This window comes from Myotis lucifugus, unplaced genomic scaffold (assembly GCF_000147115.1).
Source record: "Myotis lucifugus unplaced genomic scaffold, Myoluc2.0 scaffold_95, whole genome shotgun sequence".
Taxonomy (NCBI): Eukaryota; Metazoa; Chordata; class Mammalia; order Chiroptera; family Vespertilionidae; genus Myotis; species Myotis lucifugus.
Window position 1 is genome coordinate 1,342,425 of NW_005871143.1, and position 22,851 is coordinate 1,365,275.

The 22,851-nt window shown below is 39.7% G+C and overlaps 1 pseudogene; it reads left to right on the forward strand.

The window, feature by feature from the left end:
- Nucleotides 1-3,570: 3,570 nt before the first annotated feature.
- LOC111826672 lies at nt 3,571-4,131 on the forward strand (annotated as a pseudogene).
- Nucleotides 4,132-22,851: the final 18,720 nt, after the last annotated feature.

The following is a 22,851-nucleotide window of genomic DNA, read 5'->3' on the forward strand; positions in this document are numbered from 1 at the left end:
GAAAACAAAGAAACCAAAGGGTATAAAGGGAAAGCTTCCTCCATATTGGCTTACTCAGGATTTGGAGAACTGACCCCTCAGTCACTCTACTAGTACATGTGAAACATCTACACTAATAAAAGAGAAACATGGTAATTAGCGTACGACCGCTACCCTTCCCATTGGCTAATCAGCATATCCTTATGCAAATTAACTGTCAGCCAAGATGGCGGCTGGCAGCCATGCACTGAAGAGAGCAGGGAGGCTTGCTTGCTCCAGTGACAGCGAACTCCAACGTTCCCCACCTGCCGCTGCCGGCCTCTCAGCTGCAACTCAAGCAACTATGTACTATGTTGCAAATAAGAAGCTAAACAAAACCCCAGAAACTGGCTTTCATTCAGCCGGGCTTCAGCCAGCCGGACCGCAACATTGTATCGATGTTTTCAGCAGCGAGGCCTCAAAGCTAAAGCTGGCCCAGAATTAAAAAAAGAAAAAAAAGAAAAAAAGGAGCGGTTGGGAGCTTCAGTCACCCGCTTCCGGAAAACAGCCCTCAGCCCCTCACCCAGACTGGCCAGGCACCCCAGTGGGGACCCCCACCCTGATCCAGGACACCCTTCAGGGCAAACCAGCCAGCCCCTACCCGTGCACCAGGCCTCTATCCTATATAGTAAAAGGGTAATATGCCTCCCGGCACCGGGATCAGCATGACAGGGGGCAGCGCCCCAACCCCCTGATCAGCCCTGCTCTGTGCCTGATAGGGGGGAGCTCCCCAATCCCCTGATCGCTCTGTGGCTCTGTGTGTGACAGGGGGTGGGGCCACAACCTCCCTATCTGCCCTGCTCTGTTCGTGACAGGGGAAGGCGCCCCAACCCCCTGATCAGCCCTGCTCTGTGCCTGATAGGGGGGAGCTCCCCAATCCCCTGATTGCCCTGCGGCTCTGTGTTTGACAGGGATTGGGCCTGCCCTCTGCCACCCGGGAGCAGGCCTAAGCCAGCAGGTCAGGTCGTTATCTCCTGAGGGGTCCCAGACTGCGAGAGGGCACAGGCCGGGCTGGGGGACCCCCCTCCCCCCCTCCCCGAGTGCACAAATTTTTGTGCACCGGGCCTCTAGTCCTATATAATAAAGAGGTAATATGCAAATTGACCATCACACCCTCGCACAAGATGGCCACCCCCAGGTGGTCACAAGATGGCCACCCCCAGGTGATCACAAGATGGCCACCCCCATGTGGTCACTAGATGGCCACCCCCAGGTGATCACAAGATGGCCACCCCCATGTGGTCACAAGATGGCCATGCCCATGTGGTCATAAGATGGCCGTGCCCATGTGGTCATAAGGTGGCTGTGCCCATGTCATCACAAGATGGCCACCACAAGATGGCTGGCAGGGGAGGGCAGTTGGGGGCAACCAGACCTTCAGGGAAGGGCAGTTGGGGGTGACCAGGCTGGCAGGGGAGGGAAGTTGGGGACGATTGGGCCAGCAGGGGAGCAGTTAGGTGTCAATCAGGCTGGCAGGAGAGTGGTTAGGGGCAATCAGGCAGGCAGGCAAGGAATTGGGAGCCAGCAGTCCAGGATTGTGAGAGGAATGTCCCCCAAGGGGTCCCAGATTGGAGAGGGTGCAGGCTGGGCTGAGGGACACCTCCTGGCCAGTGCACAAATTTTGTGCACTGGGCTCTAGTCTGAAAATAAATGGGTTTATCCTGGACCTCCAAGTACTCCTGTGTATTTTTTGGTTGCCTGATAAATTCTGTAACAGGACCAATTCAGTCCACAACACTTGGAAAAGACTGGGGATCCCTCCATAGGAAAAAAAAGATCTAGAAAAATAAGACTTAACTTTCTCCATATTTCCATGGACTTAAAAAGTTGACTCCATGGAATAATTATACACACATTATAAATCAGTCATCTTCAATATATCATAGTAATTTTGATATACTATTCAACTCATTGCACATTTTTTAGACTGGCATCTAAAAATTTTTATCATAAGTTTTAAGTTGTTTCAAAAGATGAAATATCCAGTCTGGTGTGTTATAAATATTGCAATTTTAAAATAAAACTATAACATTGTTTATTTAATCATCACCTTTTTAAAAAATTACAAGTCCTATTTTAATGACCATACATTTCAAATTGCTCCTTTTTCTCTTTGAAATTGTATTTCAATTCTACTTCCCCATAGAATTATGTCCTATTGTAATAATACATTTTATACTTCAGGGTTTTTTATTAATTACCCTATTACATTTTTCAACAAAAATGTGAAATTATTTTAAAGTGTCTGTGATTAAAGGTTAAGATGTTGAAATAAATCTGGATTGAGTTATTATGAATTTTATATATATCTATACTAATAAAAGAGTAATATGCTAATTAGACCGGACGTCTTCCAGACAAAAGCCACAGTGGCAGGGGCTGAGGCAGAGGTGGTTAGGGGTGATCAGGCAGACAGGCAGGCAAGCAGTTAGGAGCCAGCTATCCCAGATTGCGAGAGGGATGTCCCAGATTGGAGAGGGTGCAGACTGGGCTGAGGGACCCCCCCCCCCCCACACACACACCTGTGCATGAATTTTGTGCACTGGGCTATATCTATATCTATATATATATATATATATATATATATATATATATATATATATCCAGCTACCATAACGCCAGAGCAACTGGAATGACCAGAGACCAGAACACCATGGCCGCTCACCCAGGTTGGCACACCTCCCAGGGAGTGGTTAGGGGCGCCCCTAGGCAATGCGATAGGGTGCAAGTTTGATGAGGGAAAGTCAAAAAAATAGGGGGGAAGGTCTTAAGGGTCTGTGGCATTGTGGTGGTGGCCGGGAGTAGGTTTGGAGTGTGCTGGGGAAGGAAGAGGAAGATCCGAGTGGAAAATGGCTCAGCACAGTACCTTTCTCATTGCGAAGCGGAACGGTGACAGCCATGGACTGAATGGGAGGTTGTTTCATGAGTGTGCTTGGGACCGACATGTTCATGGCAGTGGCAGTACTCCCGAAACTTCACTGATTCCAAATAGTAAACAGCTATCAATGTCAAAGAACAGAAAAATCCTCTCCAACTAGAGGCCCTGGATGTTGCAATGCAACCGAAGGAAACACCACTTAAGGAGGAGCTAGAAAAACCGGAAGTATGCGACCAGAGGATTGTGGGATTGTGGAGGACGCCTGGGTGCCTACCACTAGAACGTGGTAGCCTGTTACGTGCAAGTACATAGTCAGCCCTATAGTCCTGTCTTGCAGTATTTGGATGTGACTTCTGGCAGGAAATTATTTCGATTGAGGTTTGCTGTTCCCTTGCGTGAGGAAGATCAGAATTAAAGGTTTCATTTGTTACCTTGGTTTGAAGCGGAGGAAAATGGGATAGTGACGAATAAGAAACTTTGGAGATAGTGAAGGGCAGTTTGTCCAGACTGCTGAGAGCTCAGAATTAGAGTTTAATTGGGATAGAAATCCTGCTAATAGCACCTGATGCCTGAAATCTGAGCACTCTACTTTTAGGTTTTCCCATTCATGTTTTTGGAGACTGCCTATTAAAACCTTCCTGGTTGGGGAGCACTTCTGGTACCAAACAGTCACCATGAAGTTCAACCCCTTTGTGACCCCAGACGGCAGCAAAAACCACAAAAGCCACTTCAATGCCTCCTTGCACATGCACCACAAGATCATGTCTTCCCCGCTCTCCAATGAGCTGCAGCAGAAGTACAATGTCTGCTCCATGCCCATCCACAAGGACGACAAGGTCCAGGTGGTTCGAGGACACTACAAAGGTCAGCAAGTTGGCAAGGTAGTACAGGTGCACAGAAAGAAACATGTCATCTACATCGAGCGGGTGCAGTGTGAGAAGGCTAACGGCACAACTGTCCACGTGGGCATTCACCCCACAAGGTGGTTATCACCAGGCTAAAACTGGACAAAGATCGGAAAAAAATTCTTGAACGCAAAGCCAAATCTCAACAAGTTGGAAAAGAGAAAGGCAGATATAAGGAAGAACTTATTGAGAAAATGCAGGAATAAATGTAACATGTTGTGTAACCATGGTTTAGCTGTAGGTTTTTAGCCTGGTGTGTATTCCTTTAACATTGTTTAAGATGTCTCTGGAATATTTTGTTTCCTTCCTGGTTTGTTATTGATATGTGGCTCTGTATATTTATTGTTGCTGTTTGGATTAATTTTATGGATAAGAATTGGAAATGTTTCTTAACTCAAAAAATAAAACAATAAAAAATTCCTGGTTGGAAACTGTTTGTATAGAAGCCCATAAGTATTAAGTATTGGCTGTGTTTACTATGCTTAGCTCTCTGTAAGGAATATGGAATAATGTTAAATGCCTCATGTTCTCAAGAAGCTTGAATTAAAAAAAAATAAAGAAGAAATATAAATATTAAAAATAAAAAAAGAAGCTTGAGTTTTAGGGGTAAAATCAGGCAGGCAGGTGAACGGTTAGGAGCCAGTGGTCCTGGATTGTGAGAGGGATGTCTGAAAGGTCCCAGATTGTGAGAGGGTGAAGGCTGGGCTGAGGAAGCCCCCACCCCCCTGCACAAATTTTGTGCACCGGACCTCTAGTTGTTATATAATACATTCAAATAAAAATATAAATAATTATACTTTGAAAATGCTAACTACATATAAAAAGTAAAATTTTTATTAAAATTTCATTTGTTAATAAGATGAGTATTTCCCCCAAGTAGTCATATATCTATTAGTGAATATTAATTATTTATGGAGCTCTGAGACATGATTAACATTAATTCTATTTCTATTATTTTATAAGTAAAAGTACTCACTAAAAAAACTAACTCATATGGTTGGATGGGAATTCATATATTCTTGTATAGCAAGTTATTCAGTGTTTTTAACTCTGAATTATACGCCAAGAATCATGTGGTGATGAACTCTCACCCAAAATTCCTTTTAGTAACTTACTTATCAGCTAACAAGTCCATTAGGTACCCCTTCGCTTTTGCTGAAAGCAAATTGGTAATTCAATTGCCAAAGGTTGACTACCAAGTTATTCAGTTATTCATATTGTCTCTTTTTTTTGTTTTGTTTTGGTCACCCTGAGAGGTTCTTACCCCCCAGCACAATGCACCTCCATAGGAATTGGCATGTGGGAGCGGTAAAGAGAGAAGCCTGCCAGGGTACACAGGGAAGCCCGAGCTCAGGCATGTTCTTAGAGAACGTGTGGGTGTTGAGAGGCTGAATGAATTCCCCTACATAATCACCACCTGTGTGTTTCTTCTTGGGAAAGCTGTACTCCAATTGAGAGATGGAGGACATAGACAGCATAACATAGAGTTGGGGTTCCAGAGTCAAACAGAAGTTTGAATTCTGACTGCCATATACTGCCAGCATGATTTAGATTTCCTCTTCCATTCTATAGGGATAATAAAAGTACCTATTACTTAGTGCAGTGGTCAGCAAACTGCGGCTCACGAGCCACATGCGGCTCTTTGGCCCCTTGAGTGTGGCTCTTCCACAAAATGCCGACTTCTGTGCATGGGCCACGAAGTTTTAATCGCACTGTACATGCGCGTCCGCACGTGGTATTTTGTGGAAGAGCCACACTCAAGGGGCCAAAGAGCCACATGTGGCTCGCAAGCCGCAGTTTGCCGACCACTGACTTAGTGCTTTTGTGAAAATATGCAAAATGCCTAGAACATAAAAAGCATAACTGCTCAACAAAAGTTTTCTCTCTCTCTCTCTCTCTCTCTCTCTCTCTCTCTCTCTCTCTCTCTCTCTCCTATATGCCAGGTTCTCTTCAAAGCATTTTAAATAAATTATCTTATATAGTCTCCCAGCAACTCTATGAAATATGGGCTTTTATTATTCCCACTTTACAAGTGAAGAAATTAAGGCATTGATGAGATTAGATCTCAAAGTTACACATCTAGTAGATGGTGGACCATGAATTCAAAGCCAGAGAGCTGACTTTGGAGCCTGCTGTCTCAGCCATGACCCCTCACAGTAGGTGGCACAAGGAAGTCTGATTCTGTCCCAATGCTTAGAGCACATATGTGTTGGCCATTTCTCTAAGAAGAGTGAAAACTCTTAAAATAGCAAAGTTCCATGAACTTTGTTCAAAAGTTCGCTCAACCAATCTTTGGTGGAATAGTTTGCTGTCTCCTGAAGGTTTGCTATCCAGCAGCTACTAAACAAAAGTCCTGCTTGCCTGATCCATGATCTCTTGAAAGCTAGCTGGGGAAATTGCCATGATCTAAGGTCCTTTTGCAGTATTTTTAGGGATTGTCAGATTTCTCCCCCTTTCCATCCTAGCAAAGTACGGACTGGCTCCTGGACAGCCTCCTATAGGCAGGGCTTCAAATGCCCCAAGAATTGGTCTAACTCAGCCTCATCACCTCCTGCTGAGGTTGCTAGGGTCCAATTTCTATGCCAGGAACTACTGAAATGTTGGTAGGTTAAACCAAACTGGTATTAGGATCTTGAGGTACTTGGCGGGGCTCAGTTGCATGGTGTTATGTTTCTTTTCTTTTCTTTCTTTCTTTCTTTTTTTTTTTTTAAGAAGTAAAGCTTTGTTTTATTTATTTATTTTATTGATTAAGTTATTACATACATGTCCTTATCCCCACATTACCCCCATACCCCCCCACTCATGCCCTCACCCCCCTGTTGTCTGTGTCCATTGGTTAGGCCTATATGCTTGCATATAAGTCCTTTGGTTGATCTCTTCCCCTTACCCCCATCCTCCCCTACCTTCCCTCTGAGGTTGGATAGTCTGATCGAAGCTTCTCTATCTCTGGATCTGTTTTTGTTCATCAGTTTATGTTGTTCATTATATTCCATAAATGAGTGAGATCATGTGATATTTATCTTTCTCTGACTGGCTTATTTCACTTAGCATAATGTTCTCCAGTTCCATCCATACTGTTGCAAATGGTAAGAACTCCTTCTTTTTTTACCGCAGCATAGTATTCCATTGTGTAGATGTACCAAAGTTTTTTAATCCACTCATCTACTGATGGGCACTTAGGCTGTTTCCAAATCTTAGCTATGGTGAATTGTGCTGCTACAAACATAGGGGTGTATATATCCTTTCTGATTGGTGTTTCTAGTTTCTTGGGATATATTCTTAGAAGTGGGATCACTGGGTCAAATAGGAGTTCCATTTTTAGTTTTTTTGAGGAAACCAGACCAGCAGTTGCAGCATGCTCAGTGTTGATGGACTGGGCTGTCTTTGCCTGCCGTTCAAGACACTTGGAATTGGAGCCTTTTGCAGAGGTCCTATGGGCATTAGGGAGGGGGTCAAGGATGGTGGGAGTCATGTTTGCAAGTAAGAGGAGCCAATGGGGAAGCTTGATTCTTGACGGTGCCCAACTGGCCAATTAGACAGCCCAGTGTGGTAACTGGCTGTCCAGGCCTGCAGTCTGGCTAGCAACCACCTCCTACATCTGGCAGCACTGTGGCCTGTCTCTGGGGCAGTTTATTTTGGGCTTCACGGCTATTACCCGGAGTCAGGAATAATGTCTTTCATTCTGAGACATCTAAACCCCCAACTGCAGGCGTGTTTTTCTCTAGGGCAGAGGGCAAATGCAATTACATCTGTGACCAATTTGCACAGCTGGGAGCTCAGCCTCCTGACAGAAATATTTATTTGAGATTCAAGTCTCCAGGGAGTTGGGGAACCATGCAGAAAGTGAGGTCCAGCGAGCATTTGTTGTCCATGCTCACTAGTCTGAACTTTGAGAACAAAACACAACAGAAAGCGTTAACATTGGCTTTTATAAGCTAAAGATGTGACCACTCTCTCTACAAACCAAGAGGTTTTTTGAGGCTTAGAGGAGAATAAGAATATTCAAATAAGATATGGTTGCCATTGACCTTGTACAAACAGCATGCATGTTACACATAGAACTAGTGAAGGTAAAAAAAATCCTGATTTCCAATTGTGTCTCTACTACCACTAACCATGGCCTCCTAGGCTAGTCCACTCAGGTACTTTCTCTATTATGTGGGAGAAGTGCAGTATCCAGGCCTGTGAGCTTTTTAAGGATCTAAAAATTTGTCTGGGACTGGAAAGAATCACCCCCAAATTCAAAAGAGAAAATTGCTAAACTGAAAAACACTGTCTATTAAAAATGTGTTATTATGTCCAGTTCACTAATTTTTAAGTATATCTTTTTAAAATGCATTAATTTAAAAAGAGTTTACTGGGTTAGATTTTCTCACTGTGTAAATCCCCAAGTAAGCTGAGAATCACTGTTAATTATAAATGATGTGTTAAATGATATTTAAAGAAGATGATGAAAAGCTTGTCATTTTTTAAAGTAAAAATTAAATTTAAAGTAAGTGCTTTTTAAGGTTTAATATTTAATGTGGGATGGGGCACAAAGGTCTTCCACTATCCTGGAACTTTACCTGTCTAGCCCTTAGTTGCCTGCTCTTGAGTGGATGACCTGTGAGGTTCCCTTCAGCTTTAACATGCATGGAACATTGGCAGAGGAATTGTAATTAGATACATTCTCAACAAGGTTGAGCTAATCTTTTGGAGGCTAAGCTATGCCAGAAAGATCTGTTAGTGTTGTAACTGCTGCAGATATTCTGGCTGAGAACAGGAGTAAGCATGCAGGTGTGCTTACCTGTGGCCAGCTTTCTGCCTTGGCAAAGAGCTACCAGAATCTTGCACAAACCACAATTTAACTAGAAATATCAAATGACAGGCCCCTGTGCAGGGAAGCTCAGGTGCAGCAACATTCCATTACCACCTCTGTCCTCATCAACACGGCACTTTAATTGAACCCTATGAAATTGCTGATATGCGGCCATTTTTTTTGAGCCACAACCATGGCAACTTCATATGGTTCAACCTAACACTTGTAGGTCCTAGTGTCATCCAGAGGCCTATCCTCACAGGGCTTGCAAGGACAGTTGATTTTAAAAGATAATGAATGTGTCCTGATGTTGTTCTGCTAGAAAATTTTATTCCATTTTAAAGCATGAGCTCATTCATTTTTTCAGTTACCCTTTGAAGAGTCAGGGTTCAAAAATGATTCCCTTCATAGTAGCCCCTGTCCCATTCTCCCTGAGCTCCTGAGGATCCAATACTTTGGATTTTTGATTGTGGTTCCTTTGCCACCACCCTGCTCAATTCCTTAGGTTTATAGATAACCTTTCTAGAGCATTTTAAAAAATATATTTTTATTAATTTCAGAGAGGAAGGGAGAGGGAGAGAGAGTAAGAAACATCAATGATGAAAGAGAATCATTGATTGGCTGCCTCCTGCATGCCCCACACTGGGGACCGAGCCTGCAACCCAGGCATGTGCTCTGACCAGGAGTTGAACCGTGACCTCCTGGTTCATAGGTTGATGCTCAACCACTGAGTCATGCTGGTTGGACTCCTTTCAAGAACATTTTTAAAGGAAAGGCAAACCCTACAAAAACATTGACTATGCAAGCCTACAGGGAATAGCCTATTGACTCTAACTCTAGAGTTATTGTGGTGGCTAATTTGTGTCAACTTGACTGGGTTAAGGGATTGGCCAGATAGCTGGTAAAATGTTTCCAGTGAAGATGTTTCCAGAATATATTAGCATTTGGGTCAGATTGAGTAAAAAAGATTGGTCTTCATGACTGTGGATGGGCCTCATCCAATCCGTTGAGGGCCACAATAGACTAAAAGGTAGAGCAAGGCAAATTTTTTCTTTCTCTTCTTGAGCTGGGATGTCCATCCTCTCCTCCTCTCAGATATTAAAGTTCCTGATTCTTGGGCCTTCAAACTCTAGGACTTATACCAGCAGAACTCCTAGTTCTCAGACTTTGGCTTTGGACTGAATTATGCCACTGGATTTCCTGGCTCTCTAAACTTCAGAGAGAGGATTGTTTTTGGGACTTTTCAACCTGTGTAACCACTTGAGACAATAAATAAATCTCTTGTTATATATATCTACATATATCTCCTACTGGTTCTGTACTCTTGAGAATCCTAACTAATACATTCATTGATGAATGTTTGAGTTATTTCCACATTGGCCATTATGAACGATGTTGCAGTGAACATTGGTGTATAAATTTTTACATAGACATGTTATCATTTCTCTTAGGTATACACCTAAGAGTGGAGTTGCTGAGTCATATGGTAATTCTATGTTTAACCATTTGAGGAACTGCCAGGCTGTTTCCAAACAGCTGTATCATTTTATATTCCAACCAACAGTGTATAAGGGTACCAATTTTTTCCACTTTCTTAACAAAACTTGTTATTTTGTGTGTGCATAATTTTTGTTTTTGATTATAGCTATCTTAGTGGATGTTAAGTGGTATTTAACTATGGTTTTGATTTGCATTTCCTGATGGCTAATTAGGTTGAGCATATCTTCAAGTGCTTATTGGCCATATGTATATCTTCTTTGGAGACATACCTATGCACATCTTTTGTCCATCTATTAATGGGTTGTCTTTTTGTTGTTGAGCTGTAATATTTCTTTATATATTATAGATACAGATCTGTTATCAGATATGTGATTTTCAATAAAATTTGCTAATCTGTGAGTTTGTCTTTTCACTTTCTTGATGGTATCCTTTGGAACACAAGAGTTTTAAATTTTAATTGTGTCTAGTTTTTCTATTTTTTAAATTGCTTATGCTTTTGATGTCATACCCAAGAAATTATTGCCTAACCTGAAGGTCACAAAAATTTACACCTGTCTTTTCTTCTAAGAGTTTTATAATTTTAGCTATTATATTTAGGTTTAGGTTTTTGATACATTCTTATTTATATATAGTGTGAGGTAGAGGTCTGAATTATTTTTTATTTTTACATGGGTATATCTGTTGTCCCAGTATCATATGTTGTAAAGACTATTCTTTCCCCATTGAATGGTCTTGGCATTCTTTTTTGAAAGTCAATTAACTATAAATATGAGGATTTATTTCTGAACTCTTGATTCTATTTCATCCACCTATCTGTCTACCTTTATGCCAATACCACAATGTTTTGGTTACTGTAGCTTTGTAATAAGTGTTGAAGTTGGGAAGTATGACTTCTTCAACTTTGTCTTTTTTTTTTCTTTTAAAATTAGTTTGACTATTCTTGGTCCTTTGAATTTCATAAATTTTAAGATTAGATTTTCAATTTCTGCAAATAAGTCAGCTTAGATTTTGATTGGGATTGCATTGACTCTTTAGATCAATTTGGGAGTGTAGTCATCTTAACAATATTAAGTCTTTTGATCCATGAATATTAGTGTCTTTCCACTTTTTATGTCTAATTTAACTTTTTTCAACAATGTTTTGTAGTTTTCAGAGGTTGGTTTTATTACTTTTTTGGTTAAATTTGTTCCTAAGTATTTTATTCTTTTTAATGCTATTATAAATAAAATTCTTTTCTTAATTTCAATTTTGATTTGTTCATTGCTACTGCATAGAAATATAATTGGTTTCTATATTTCATTTTTTATCCTGTAACCTTGCTGAATTCATTTATTAACTTAACAGGTGTTTTTAGTGGATTCCTTAGGATTTTCTATATATAAGATTATGTCACCTAAAAATAGAGATAGTTTAACTTTTGCCTTTCTAATCTGGATATCCTTATTTCATTCTTGCCTAATTGTCCAGGCATAGGACTTAATTTTGTAACTCAGTTATCTGAAAAACTGAATTTCTGTTACTAGCCTTCACAGAAGAATGAATTAGGTGCCCCAGCTCCTTTAACTGGGCAGTTACTTCTTCTTTTAAAAAAATCCTTATTGGAGGATCTATTTTTATTGATTTTAGAGAGAGGGAAGGGAGAAGAGAGAAACATTGATGTGAGAGAGAAACATTGATTGGTTGCCTTCCATACATGCCCCAACCAGGGATCCAACCTGCAACCTAGGTATATGCCCTAACTGAGAATCAAATCTGCAACCTTTTGGTGTATGGGATGACACTCCAACCAACTGAGCCACCCAACCAGGGCCAGGTAGTTAATTCTTAATATACAGTCCACAACCCAAATCAAGATATATATATTTCTCATGGTATGTTTTCAATAGAGCAGTACAAGTGTCCAGCACTAATTAGAGGTGTGCTTGTTCCCAGCTGGGGGGTTGGAGCATTAGGAAAAAAAGAGAAGGGGTTTTGGATGTGAAACCCTTCCTGTCAAGGCTAATCGAGATATGGAGGAGCTCAGAGAGGAAGAGATTGGGACTCACACACAGACAGAACTGCAGCCATGACCAGAATAAACCTCCGAGCTTCTTTCTACCATTCATCTCTTCCACAGGTTGAAACAGAAAAAGAAAAGAAAATCACTGCTTTTCAGTCTACCAACCTAGTGAGCCATTTCTTTTTAGACTTGGGGTCAAAAATTTCTGTAAGCCATCCTGATTGATGAGGGAAGCTCCAGGTCAGGCATGTTTTTCTGGTACGTTCCAGCACTCTGTGCCTCCAGCACATCTCTGGTTGGCTGGAGTAGAGAAGATATCCGAACAGATCTCGGAATTTGTGCAATTTTGTGGTGGCTGTTTACTGGGAGGTGGAAACACACCCTGCTCCCTCATTGGGAGCAACATCATGGCATCCATGACTTCAGGAACAAGTTGAAATAAACATCTTGGTTCATGGGCAAACTGTGCAGAGCAGGCTTTGTGTGGGAGCCTGCAAAGGTAGAAGAGCTATTCAAAGGTTGCCAGAGCCTGAGAATAAACTGGCTTTGATGAGGCTTATGGACATGATCCAGTTCTTAGTAAAATCCATGCCCAACCTCCCTGAAGTGCACCATTGAGAAAACGGCTTGAAAATAGGTTGAATGACATGGGGAGCAACATTGGTAGAATGGCTTTAATGAGCCAAAAAATGTGATTCAAATGCCCCTGTCTCTGAGTGCCACTGCCTGGCTTGAAATCTGTTCACTGGAGCAAACTCAGAGACACGACGTGGTGCGTGTGCAGACTGTAAGCCAGTGAGTCACCGTCACATCCAAGTCCAGAAAATTACCCAATGTGAGGAAAGAGAGGCCTGAGCTGAAGCGGAGTTGTTCAGAAAGAGATCTGCTCTCGGGTCTCCAGCAGGGACAGTTTTTGGCTGGGCCTTGCTGTTTGCTCCCAGGGAAGGGAAGATGGGGGGGCAGGGGGGAGGGGAGTTGTTTACTCTACACTCTGATCCTGACTATTCACGGCTGATTATCCATTTCATGGATTCATTGGCCTTGTGCCTCTCCTCCTTCTTAAGAGATTTCTGACTTTTGGTGATGTTGTTGTTCAGCTGATACCAAATTCTAGAAAGAATGAAAAGAGAATAAAAATAATGTTACCATAATTTAATGTTACCATTAAATTATCTGATCAGGAAGAGGGAGCAAACTGTGTGGTTAAAATAGAATCTGGGACTTTCGCAGGAGCTTTCCTTTTCTGCTCTCTGTACACAGTGTCTGGGGCCCTTACTGCTGTCAGGTCTTCCTCGCAGATTTACGGAGAGAGCTCTACAAGGCAGGCTCCCAGAGAGAGCGCAGCCAGCTGGGCTCACAGGAAGGAATGTCGATTGCAGAGAGCGTCAAGAAAGGCAACGGGCCCTGCAGAAACATCTGGCCTCTCACTGGGCTTGGACTAGAGCTGCTTATATATCATCAGTAGGATGCAAGCCCCATCTAGTTCCTAGACCACCAACACTGATCAAACACTTTGTAATGATGACTTGAGGGGGCCAGTAATAGATGCTCAGAGGGAAGAAGCAAAATACCGAGCTGTGAGGACATTTGGTAAGGCCAAACCTCAAGAAAGTCATGGACATGGAAAATGAACATATTATTCCATAGAAGTTGGTTTCACCATTTGGGAGGGAAGTGGGATGACATTTCATAAAGTTGGCGGCAGAAGAGTCCTATGACTTAAAAAAGTTTTTTAATAAAGGTTTCTTAGAAGGAACTCAATTTTTTTTAATATTAACTTACTGAAGGCTTAGGACAGATTGATTAACATCATTACTTTGAATTGTAAACTCTTCATTAGCTTCTCTCACTTTCCTTTCTTAGTGACCTTTTGTATTTTAAATTTATAAATGCATGTAATAAATGATTGTAATTATGCTTTAAGTTTGTATTTAGAATTTTTAAATTATTCAAAAAACTGAGCTTTTCAGACGTAGTTGTTTACTCCATTGCATTTGTCCTGTCTTCTAATCTCACCTCTTAACTCTTAATTAAAGAGTTTTTATTGCAATTGAAACAGAAAGGAATTATATTTCAGTCTTAACTCCTTAACCTTGCTCTTGAATTTTTTCCCTTTGTTATCAAATTCATGAAAGTTCAAGGCTTTTAGCTCAAATATCTATCATTGTTACAGGTGAGGTTGACAGAGGCACCCACCAAAGACAAGATTTGTTGCAAACTAGAATAACTGGTCCTAAAAGTCCCCTTGTTTCCAGGATGTTGCAGGAAAAAACAAACTTGACAATAATAATGGCCCTTAAACTTCTTTGGTCCCAGTGACTTTGAGATTCTAATAAAATCAATGGTCCTTCTTCCCAGAAAATTCCACATAACCACAAAAGCACAGATTCCTTAGAGCATTTCTACCCTAGTTAGAGTCTCCTGAAGCAGCAACTGTGGTCTACAGCTACATCCTTGGGAAATGAGCTTTAAAGAGGATTTGAACATCTTTTCTTTATCACTGACATAAAGAAATGAAGGACTGCCAAAAACAAAAAATAGGAAAGGAAGGCAGTGGGAAACGCAAACAAAAAGGAAGTGAAAAAAGTAACAATAAATAAAAATCATTGAGAAAAATGCCAAGAGAAGATTGTGGGAAACCTCTTGTGGGCGTTTATCCTGTTTTAACCTCAGCAGCACCTATGGAAGGAAGGACCTAGAGTAAAATGGTCTGCAAAATTGCTCTTGGGAAGCAATGCAATGATGCCAACAGCAGTTGGAAGCAAACAAGCAAGTTGACGGCTGAGAGGAGAGCGTCTGGATTCAAAGACCCCAGCGGGAGATGCTCTGTGACACAATCAGACTTGACAGGCAGAGGCGTCTACTTCTGCTGTCATCTCCAGACAGAAATCTTGAATGACATATTTAGTGTGCTCTTGAGATGCCACCGTGTGTCAAAGGAAGAGCAAGCATATGTTCAAGCCACAAGGGAAAAACTACCCTGAGTGGCCAAGATGACGCAGACTTCTTTCTACCCCTGATGAGACAGGGGCAGCTTTTCCCGGCTATGGAACGGTTTGGTGAAATGCAAGTTGATCACATATGCATGGGGAGTGCCTACTGTATTTAGAGAAACTGGACCTTGGGGGCTTGCCACAGAACTGGCCACTGGCCTAGCAATAGCATATATTAAAGGGGTTGGCAAAAGACATGTCTTTAGTCAAGCAGTTTGAAACGGATAGATTCATGTGGAGGAGTCTGTTACTTGATGCTTCCTAAAATAGCAGCAAATGAATCAGGAGCTACTAGCAGTTATGTCTTGCTCCAAGTGCAGGGTGTTGCTGTAGTGATGGCGATAAAATTCACAGACACACATTACTATGAGTTTTCAATGACAGCACCATCTCACATTTCTATCTGATTAATACTTATCTTGATCAGAATTAGAAAATGTTATGTAGAGATTGTTTAAAAGCGTGATCAGAAATGTGGCGAACAAGCCCTTATAAATGTATTCCCTGGGACATTCCTTCTCCTCCAAACACATAGCAATGCTATATAAAATAGAAAAGGAAGAAAGAACATTAAAAATATATAAGTCTAAAAACAAAATCAGAAAAGCATTTTGCATTGTTCAGGGAAATGTAACAGACAAACTCTGAAATCTTGGTGGTATAATACAGTAAGAATTTATTTCTCACACAAGTAAATTTCATCCAGGTGACCAGGGGACTGCCTTCCACACAATGATTCAGGGACCCAAGCTCCTTCCATTTTGTGGTTCCTTCATATCTTAAGATCTGAGAGTCCTTCATATCCAGCCAGTGACCAGGAGGAAAAAAAAGAGCATGGAACGTGACGTGGAAGGTTTTTTGAGACAGGCTAGAAATGCCATGTATCACTTCCACCCACATTCCTTAGCCATAACTCAGTCATATGGCCAAACCTAATGCAAAGGAGGTTAAAAATGTAGTCTAGTTTTGTGCCATGGAAATAGAAGAAACAGATTTTAGTAAACACAAAAATGTCTGCCTATATAGTCAGACTTGCTTAAGGTCCAAATAGCTCCATGGGGATACACATCTACATAAACTAACAGCAGAATATAAACACGGAACAAAAAGCAGGAAGTAAAGCCACTGGCCACTGCACTGCAGGAATGTGCATATCAAAGTTGCCAAAAAGATTCAGCTCCTGAAGAGAAACAGGACTAAAAATATGTCACATAAATTGAGAGGATAGGGTCAGGTTTGCTGCTTGAAATCTGACTGGGGCTCTCTGACTCAAGAAAAAATAGACAGGAAAATGCTGCCTGGTGAAACAGCATGGAAAATGCTCTGCATCTGGGGAGGTGAATGAACATGGACACAGCCTCTTAATCAGAAACTGAGGCAAGTTCCCACCTACATCTGTGCCTTCATCACTCTTATCAAGGGCAGGACTGGCACATTCAGACTTGCAATGACGGAGGATGGAGGACGTTGCAAACCCCTTAGACAGGGAGGGGTCTTAGAAAGAATGATATGGGGGAAAGGTCACATGTAAAATTAACCTGCAAATCAAAAATCAAAACAAATTGAGGAATTCAACAATGAAAAAACAAACAAAAAGCACAAAAACAGCAAAATTAACAATCAGAAAATAAATAGATTCTGGATAAACTTACAAAGTACATCCTGAAAAAGACCTTAAAATAGTTCACCCAAAACACTTAAAGAAATTATAATCATGACATAGAATAATAAATCATACTTCTAAAAATCAGGGAAATCTAAATAAAATGGGAAGATACAAAAAAATCAATTAAAAATCTTTTAATTTAAACAAAAATTATCACTGAAAATTTTTAAATATTTGAAGCTTGAAAAAAGTGAATTACTGCATATTATGAACTAAGGATACAATTTAAGTGGTGGACATAGATCTATCAAAAACTAAGAAAGACTGAAAATAAATAGGTTAAGGTTTAACTCTGGAGGCTACAAAAGCAGTAATAGAGTAAACCAAAGCCAGCAGAAGAAAGGAAATCATAAAGATGTGAGGGGAAGTGGTGTTGCCGCCACCAGGCCATGCTGGCTGGAATATGGGAATGGTGAGAGCTGGATAAACTACCTGAGAACACGGAAGAAAAGCAATAAACTGTGGATGGTAGGATGACATAAACTCTGGTTCTTGACACCACGAAGCCACCAGACTTGCCTGGGCTGCTTGAATTGTTAGGGGAGGGAGAAGTACACTTCTGTCACTGTTAAACCACTGTTCTTTTGGCCTTTGTACATCTAACATGTACCGAGCTACATCCAAACTAAAGAAATTATAGAGTCAATTCAGAAATATAAAAATCTGAGGGAGGAAGGTGCACTATTGTTTATTTTATTGTAATATTATAGCGTTGATAATGGACTTTTAGTGCCCTCAAGGATGGCTTTCATATACAGAACTCGTTGAGTGTTATCCCATGCACTGAGAGGTCATTGATTTGATTCCTGGTCAGGGCACATGCCAGGGTTTCAGGCTTGATACCCAGTAAGGGGCATGCAAGAGGCAGCTGATCTATGTTTCTCTCTCTCCCTCTCTCTCTTCTGCTCTTTCTAAAAAATCAATGAAAATATTTAAAAATATATATGCAGAACTGATCATTCAGATTTATTTGTTCTTTAATGATTCATATTCAATTATTAGCATTATCATTTCAAAATCCTAGTTTACCTTAGAAATTGTTTTATTCAAGCCTAATTCATTTTGCTACAAACTTAAAACACCCTACCAATAGAGTATATCACTCTAATAGGCCAACATATTTATAAATATGTTGTATGTATTTTGTTTTCTTTCTAAGTATTTTCGTGCTTCTACTTAACAAACAAAATGGTCTCAAGTACTTAAATGACTCTTAAGAAATATTAAATTGAACTTTGAAATATTGAAAAATGTAAGTTTTAAAAATGTCTTCAATACATAAAATGCCAGATATATGTATATAATTCCTCTTCCTTTTTTTTTTTTGCCTTTTTTCTTTTTTAGGGTAACAATGCAAACATACATAACAAAGAAGTAGTAGAATACTCATCACTAAGATTACACAATAATTAAGATATTTTTTTTTTGGCCCTTTGGTTCATCTATTTCCTTTTCTCCCCTTTTATTGGCTAAAATATTTTTAAAAACAAATTCCAGGCATTCTAACACCCAGCCCACTTCAATATGTCTTCTTAAAAATATGGATATTTTCTTATAGACCACCAATGCCATTATCACTCTCAATACATTTTTTAAATATTCACCCAAGGATATGTTTCTATTGGTTTCAGAGAGGGAGGAAGGTGGAGAGAGAGAGAGAGAGAGAGAGAGAGAGAGAGAGAGAGACAGAGAGTTAGAGAGATCGAGACAGACAGAGAGAAAGAGAAACATTGATGTGAGAGAGAAACATCGATGGGTTGTCTCCTGTGTGTGCCCTGACTGAGGATCAAATTCTCAACCTAGGCACGTGCCCTGATAGGGAATCAAACCTACAACCTTTTGGTGCATGAAATGATGCTCCAACCAACTAACCATCCGGCCAGGGACCAACAAAATTTGTAGTAACTTTTACATATTACCCAATTCCAAGTCCATAATCACAGATGCCCAATAATATAAAATACTTATTTTTACAGTTGCTCTGTCCTAATCAGGTTGAGCCAAGGTTATACGTAACATTTGATTTTTGTGCCTCTTAAGTTTCCTATGACCTGGAGTAGTCTACCTTCCGTTTTTTCTTTCCTGAAGAAACTGGGTCTGTTGTCTTGTAGAATAGTTTATAGTCTGAATTTGCCTGTTTGCTTCCTGGTATCATATAACATATTCCTCTCTCTCCTTATATTTCCTGTAAATGTATATTATCTCTAGAATCTTCAGGTTAAATTTTTAAAAACAGATTTATTGAGACATACTATCCAATGCACCCACTTAAAATGTATAATTTCATCATATTAGCATATTCAGAGTTATTCATCCATCACAACAATCAATGTAAAATATTTCATCACCCCCAAAAAGTACGATACCTATTAACAGTCACTCTTAATTCCTATCCCGGACCCCAAGCTCTTTCTGTTTCTTTGAGTCTGCCTATTTTGGATATTTCATGTGAATGGAATCATACAATAGGTCATTGTTTGTAACTGGCTTCTTTCACTTAGTATAATATATTTAAAGTTCACCTATTTTGTGACCTATAGCAGTAGTTCATTCCTTTTAAAAATATTTTTATTTATTTCAGAGAGGAAAGGAGAGGGAGAGAGAGATAGAAACATCAATGATGAATGAGAATCATTGATTGGCTACCTCCTGCACACCCCTCACTGGGGATTGAGCCTGCAACCTGGGCATGTACCCTGACCAGGAATTGAACTGTGACCTCCTGGTTCATAGGTTGATGCTCAATCACTGGGCCACACTGGCCAGGCGGAAGTTCATTCCTTTTTATTGCTGAATAATACTTCTTTGTATGGATTATCATACTATTTATTCACTTCTCAGTTGATGACTATTTGGACTGTTTGCCACAAATAAGTACTCATTTTTATGTGTATGAACCACCTTAAAAACATGTTGTTAACATAGATTATTTCAAACATATGCAGATAAAAAAGAATAATATAATAAATTCCATGTACTTAGCACCCAGCTCAACAATTGTCATTAGTTATTTCTTTATATTATCACCTATTTCCCCAATCGCACACAATTATTTTGAAACAAATCCCTGACATATGATTTCATCTAAAACTATTTTAATATGTATCTCTAATGACAAAAACTCTCCTTTTTCAACACAATTATAATATCATCATATCCCCAAAACTCCCAACTATAATTCTTTAATACTATCAGTGTTCCTACTTTTCTGATTATAGACATTATGATATAGATTTTGTAGATATTATGATTTTAGTTGTTTTGTTGTGTTTTATGGTTTACTTGAAATAGAATATAAAAAAGGCCTATATATTATCATTGGTTATTAATAATTTCTTAAGTGTCTTTAATGTGCAGGTTTTCCCTTCTTATACTTCAGCTATTGTTATTGTTATGTGTTTTTTTAAAAAACTGGTCCTTTTGCCTGATTTTCCCCTAGTCTGGATTACATCTCATGGCATCACGTAGCATGTGCTTCTGTCCTCTGTATTTCCTGTGAGAAAAAGAAGCTTAAAGATGCTGGTTGGTTTCTTCAGCACCCATTATACAGGTAGCTGGGGTGGAATACTTCTACCGAGAAGCGTATAATGTTTCATTTTTTATGTCATCAGCTGTGTTGATCATTGCCTAGAAACACTAATTCATTAAGAGATTCAAACTGTGATATTTCTATTATTCCTTCTTCATTTATTAGTTAGATTAGTTCTGTAAAAAAAGAAACTTCCCCTTGTTGAATATTTGTTTACATGAGGTACAGTTTGTATAGGAAAAAAAGGGAAAAAAGCTTGATTCTTTTTCTCTACTGACCAGTTATTAACATAATGCATTGGTTTCCTAGAATATCAGTATGTTGCTGTTTTGGTATTATTATGTAATGATGGATTTATAAATATTCTATGTGTTTAAATAAATATATTCTATGTGTTTAAATCCATTTTAATTATCATCCTTATTGACTCAAATTTGTTCCTCTTTGCCCGATAAAAACTCCTGAGTCCCTTTGTACCCAATCCCAATAGTTTTTGATATATTTCTTGCGATTTGGTATGATAAGATGTCTTAGGCTCATCTTTTACATTTCCAGCACCAGACCTGGAATGCTCTTCATTTCTTGTTTTGCTTTGCGTTGTTTTAAGTGGGGAAAATGGCATTTGGAAAACATGATCTAAATATTACCTTTTGAGTTAATTTAAGTATAATATCCTGGGACTTCAATAAAATATTTCATGTGACAAAAACATTTATATTGAATATTGCCAACTTACTCTCTGAATCTCAGTTTTCTTATTTATAAAATGCAGACTGTAATAATCGTTACTCATAGGTTCCTGGTGCAGATTAAACAAGACAATACATGCAAGGTATCTAGAATAGTGCCTGAGAGTGAACATTTTAAAAATATATATATTTTATTGATTTTTTTACAGAGAGGAAGTGAGAGGAATAGAGAGTTAGAAACATCGATGAGAGCAACATTGATCAGCTGCCTCCTGCACACCCACTCCTGGGGATGTGCCCGCAACAAAGGTACATGCCCTTGACCGTAATGGAACCTGAGACCCTTCAGTCCGCAGGCCGATGCTCTATCCACTGAGTCAAACCGGTTAGGGCGGAACATTTAATAAATAAATGTTAATTATAATTTAACACCCAGCCTTAGCTTTATATGCATATTTCCATATATGGTGATTTATTTTAAAATCAGAATATTATTCTTTGACAGCTTATTGCTCCTCTTGATTACCTCTCCTGACACTCCCAATTTCCCTGACCTGATTCGAGCACTCACACGCTCCTGCAGCAGGGCTCAATTATGGAAGCCAGGAGAGAGCAACCAACTCCAGTGTTATTTTTTGTTTTTTGGAAGGCCATCTGCTACCATGACCCATTTCACAACATGCAAATTCATCAGCCGAGTGCAATTTCCCTTCAATCAGTGGCCCAGTAAATATAATTACAATGCTAATTTTAAATTCCAAATGGTCAGCTCAGGTTAAAGAATGCCCATTCATCAGTCAAGATCCTACTATTAATTGAGAAAACAAAGGGTCCACATGCCAGGATTTTGACAGAGAAGTGGAAACAAGTTTGTTTCCCCTCACCTCTTAGGCCACTGGCACACAACAAACAGATGGTTCAAACATTTCCCTCTAATTTTTTTTTTGCATTGGAATGAGAAAGGAAATTTACCTTCACAAATCTGGTCCTTTCAGGACTGGACTGATCTCTTTAACAGGAATGGGTTGGCCTATCCATGAAAAAACTTTATGTAAAGCCCACATTAAAAATAAATTAATTTGTGATAAATAAATATTTTTCAAAATAATGTATTGGTTCCCTACAACCTCTAAAGAATATCAATGTGTTGTTGGATTGGATAATGTACCAAAAATTGCTTTGCAAGATATTATTAGGACAATTGATGGAATTGGTGTATGATTGTACATTAAAGTATTTTGTCAATATTAAATTTCTTGAATTTGATAACTGCTTTGTTCTTAGGAAATAGATATTTAGTAAAAGGAGTAAAAAGATATGATGTCTTCAAAATACTGTCACATTTAGAAAAAAAATTAATGTGTGTGTGTGTGTGTGTGTGTGTGTGTGTGTGTGTGTAGAGATTTCCAAAAGCCAACCTCAGAAACGAGTCAAAGGGCTCTCTTGCCTCTTCCCAGGAAGCCACCAGCTACCTAAACCTTGTGCCTCAGGAGCCCTTACAATTAGGAAGCAACCATGGTCAGGAGATTGCTGCTATCTTTCACCAGGCCTGCTACAATTGGGACCAGTGAGATGAATGCCCCATGCCCTGCCTGATAACACTATGGAGCTATGACTGATGCCAGTGAAAAGCACACACTTCCATTATCCTATTACCAGTGAAAACATCAGCAGTAAGGCCTCCACCTCATTTCTGTCTTCTAAATCTCATCTAACTGGGGAATCACAAATCCCAGCCAGAACTCCAGATAGAAGACAGTCTAGAAAATGTAGTTTTTAGGTTTCTAGCCTCTATAGTAGAGAAAATCACACCAGAAGGAGGTTGGAATAAATGTTAAGTGCCAATATGAGTGTTGATTGTCTTTTATTTTATTTT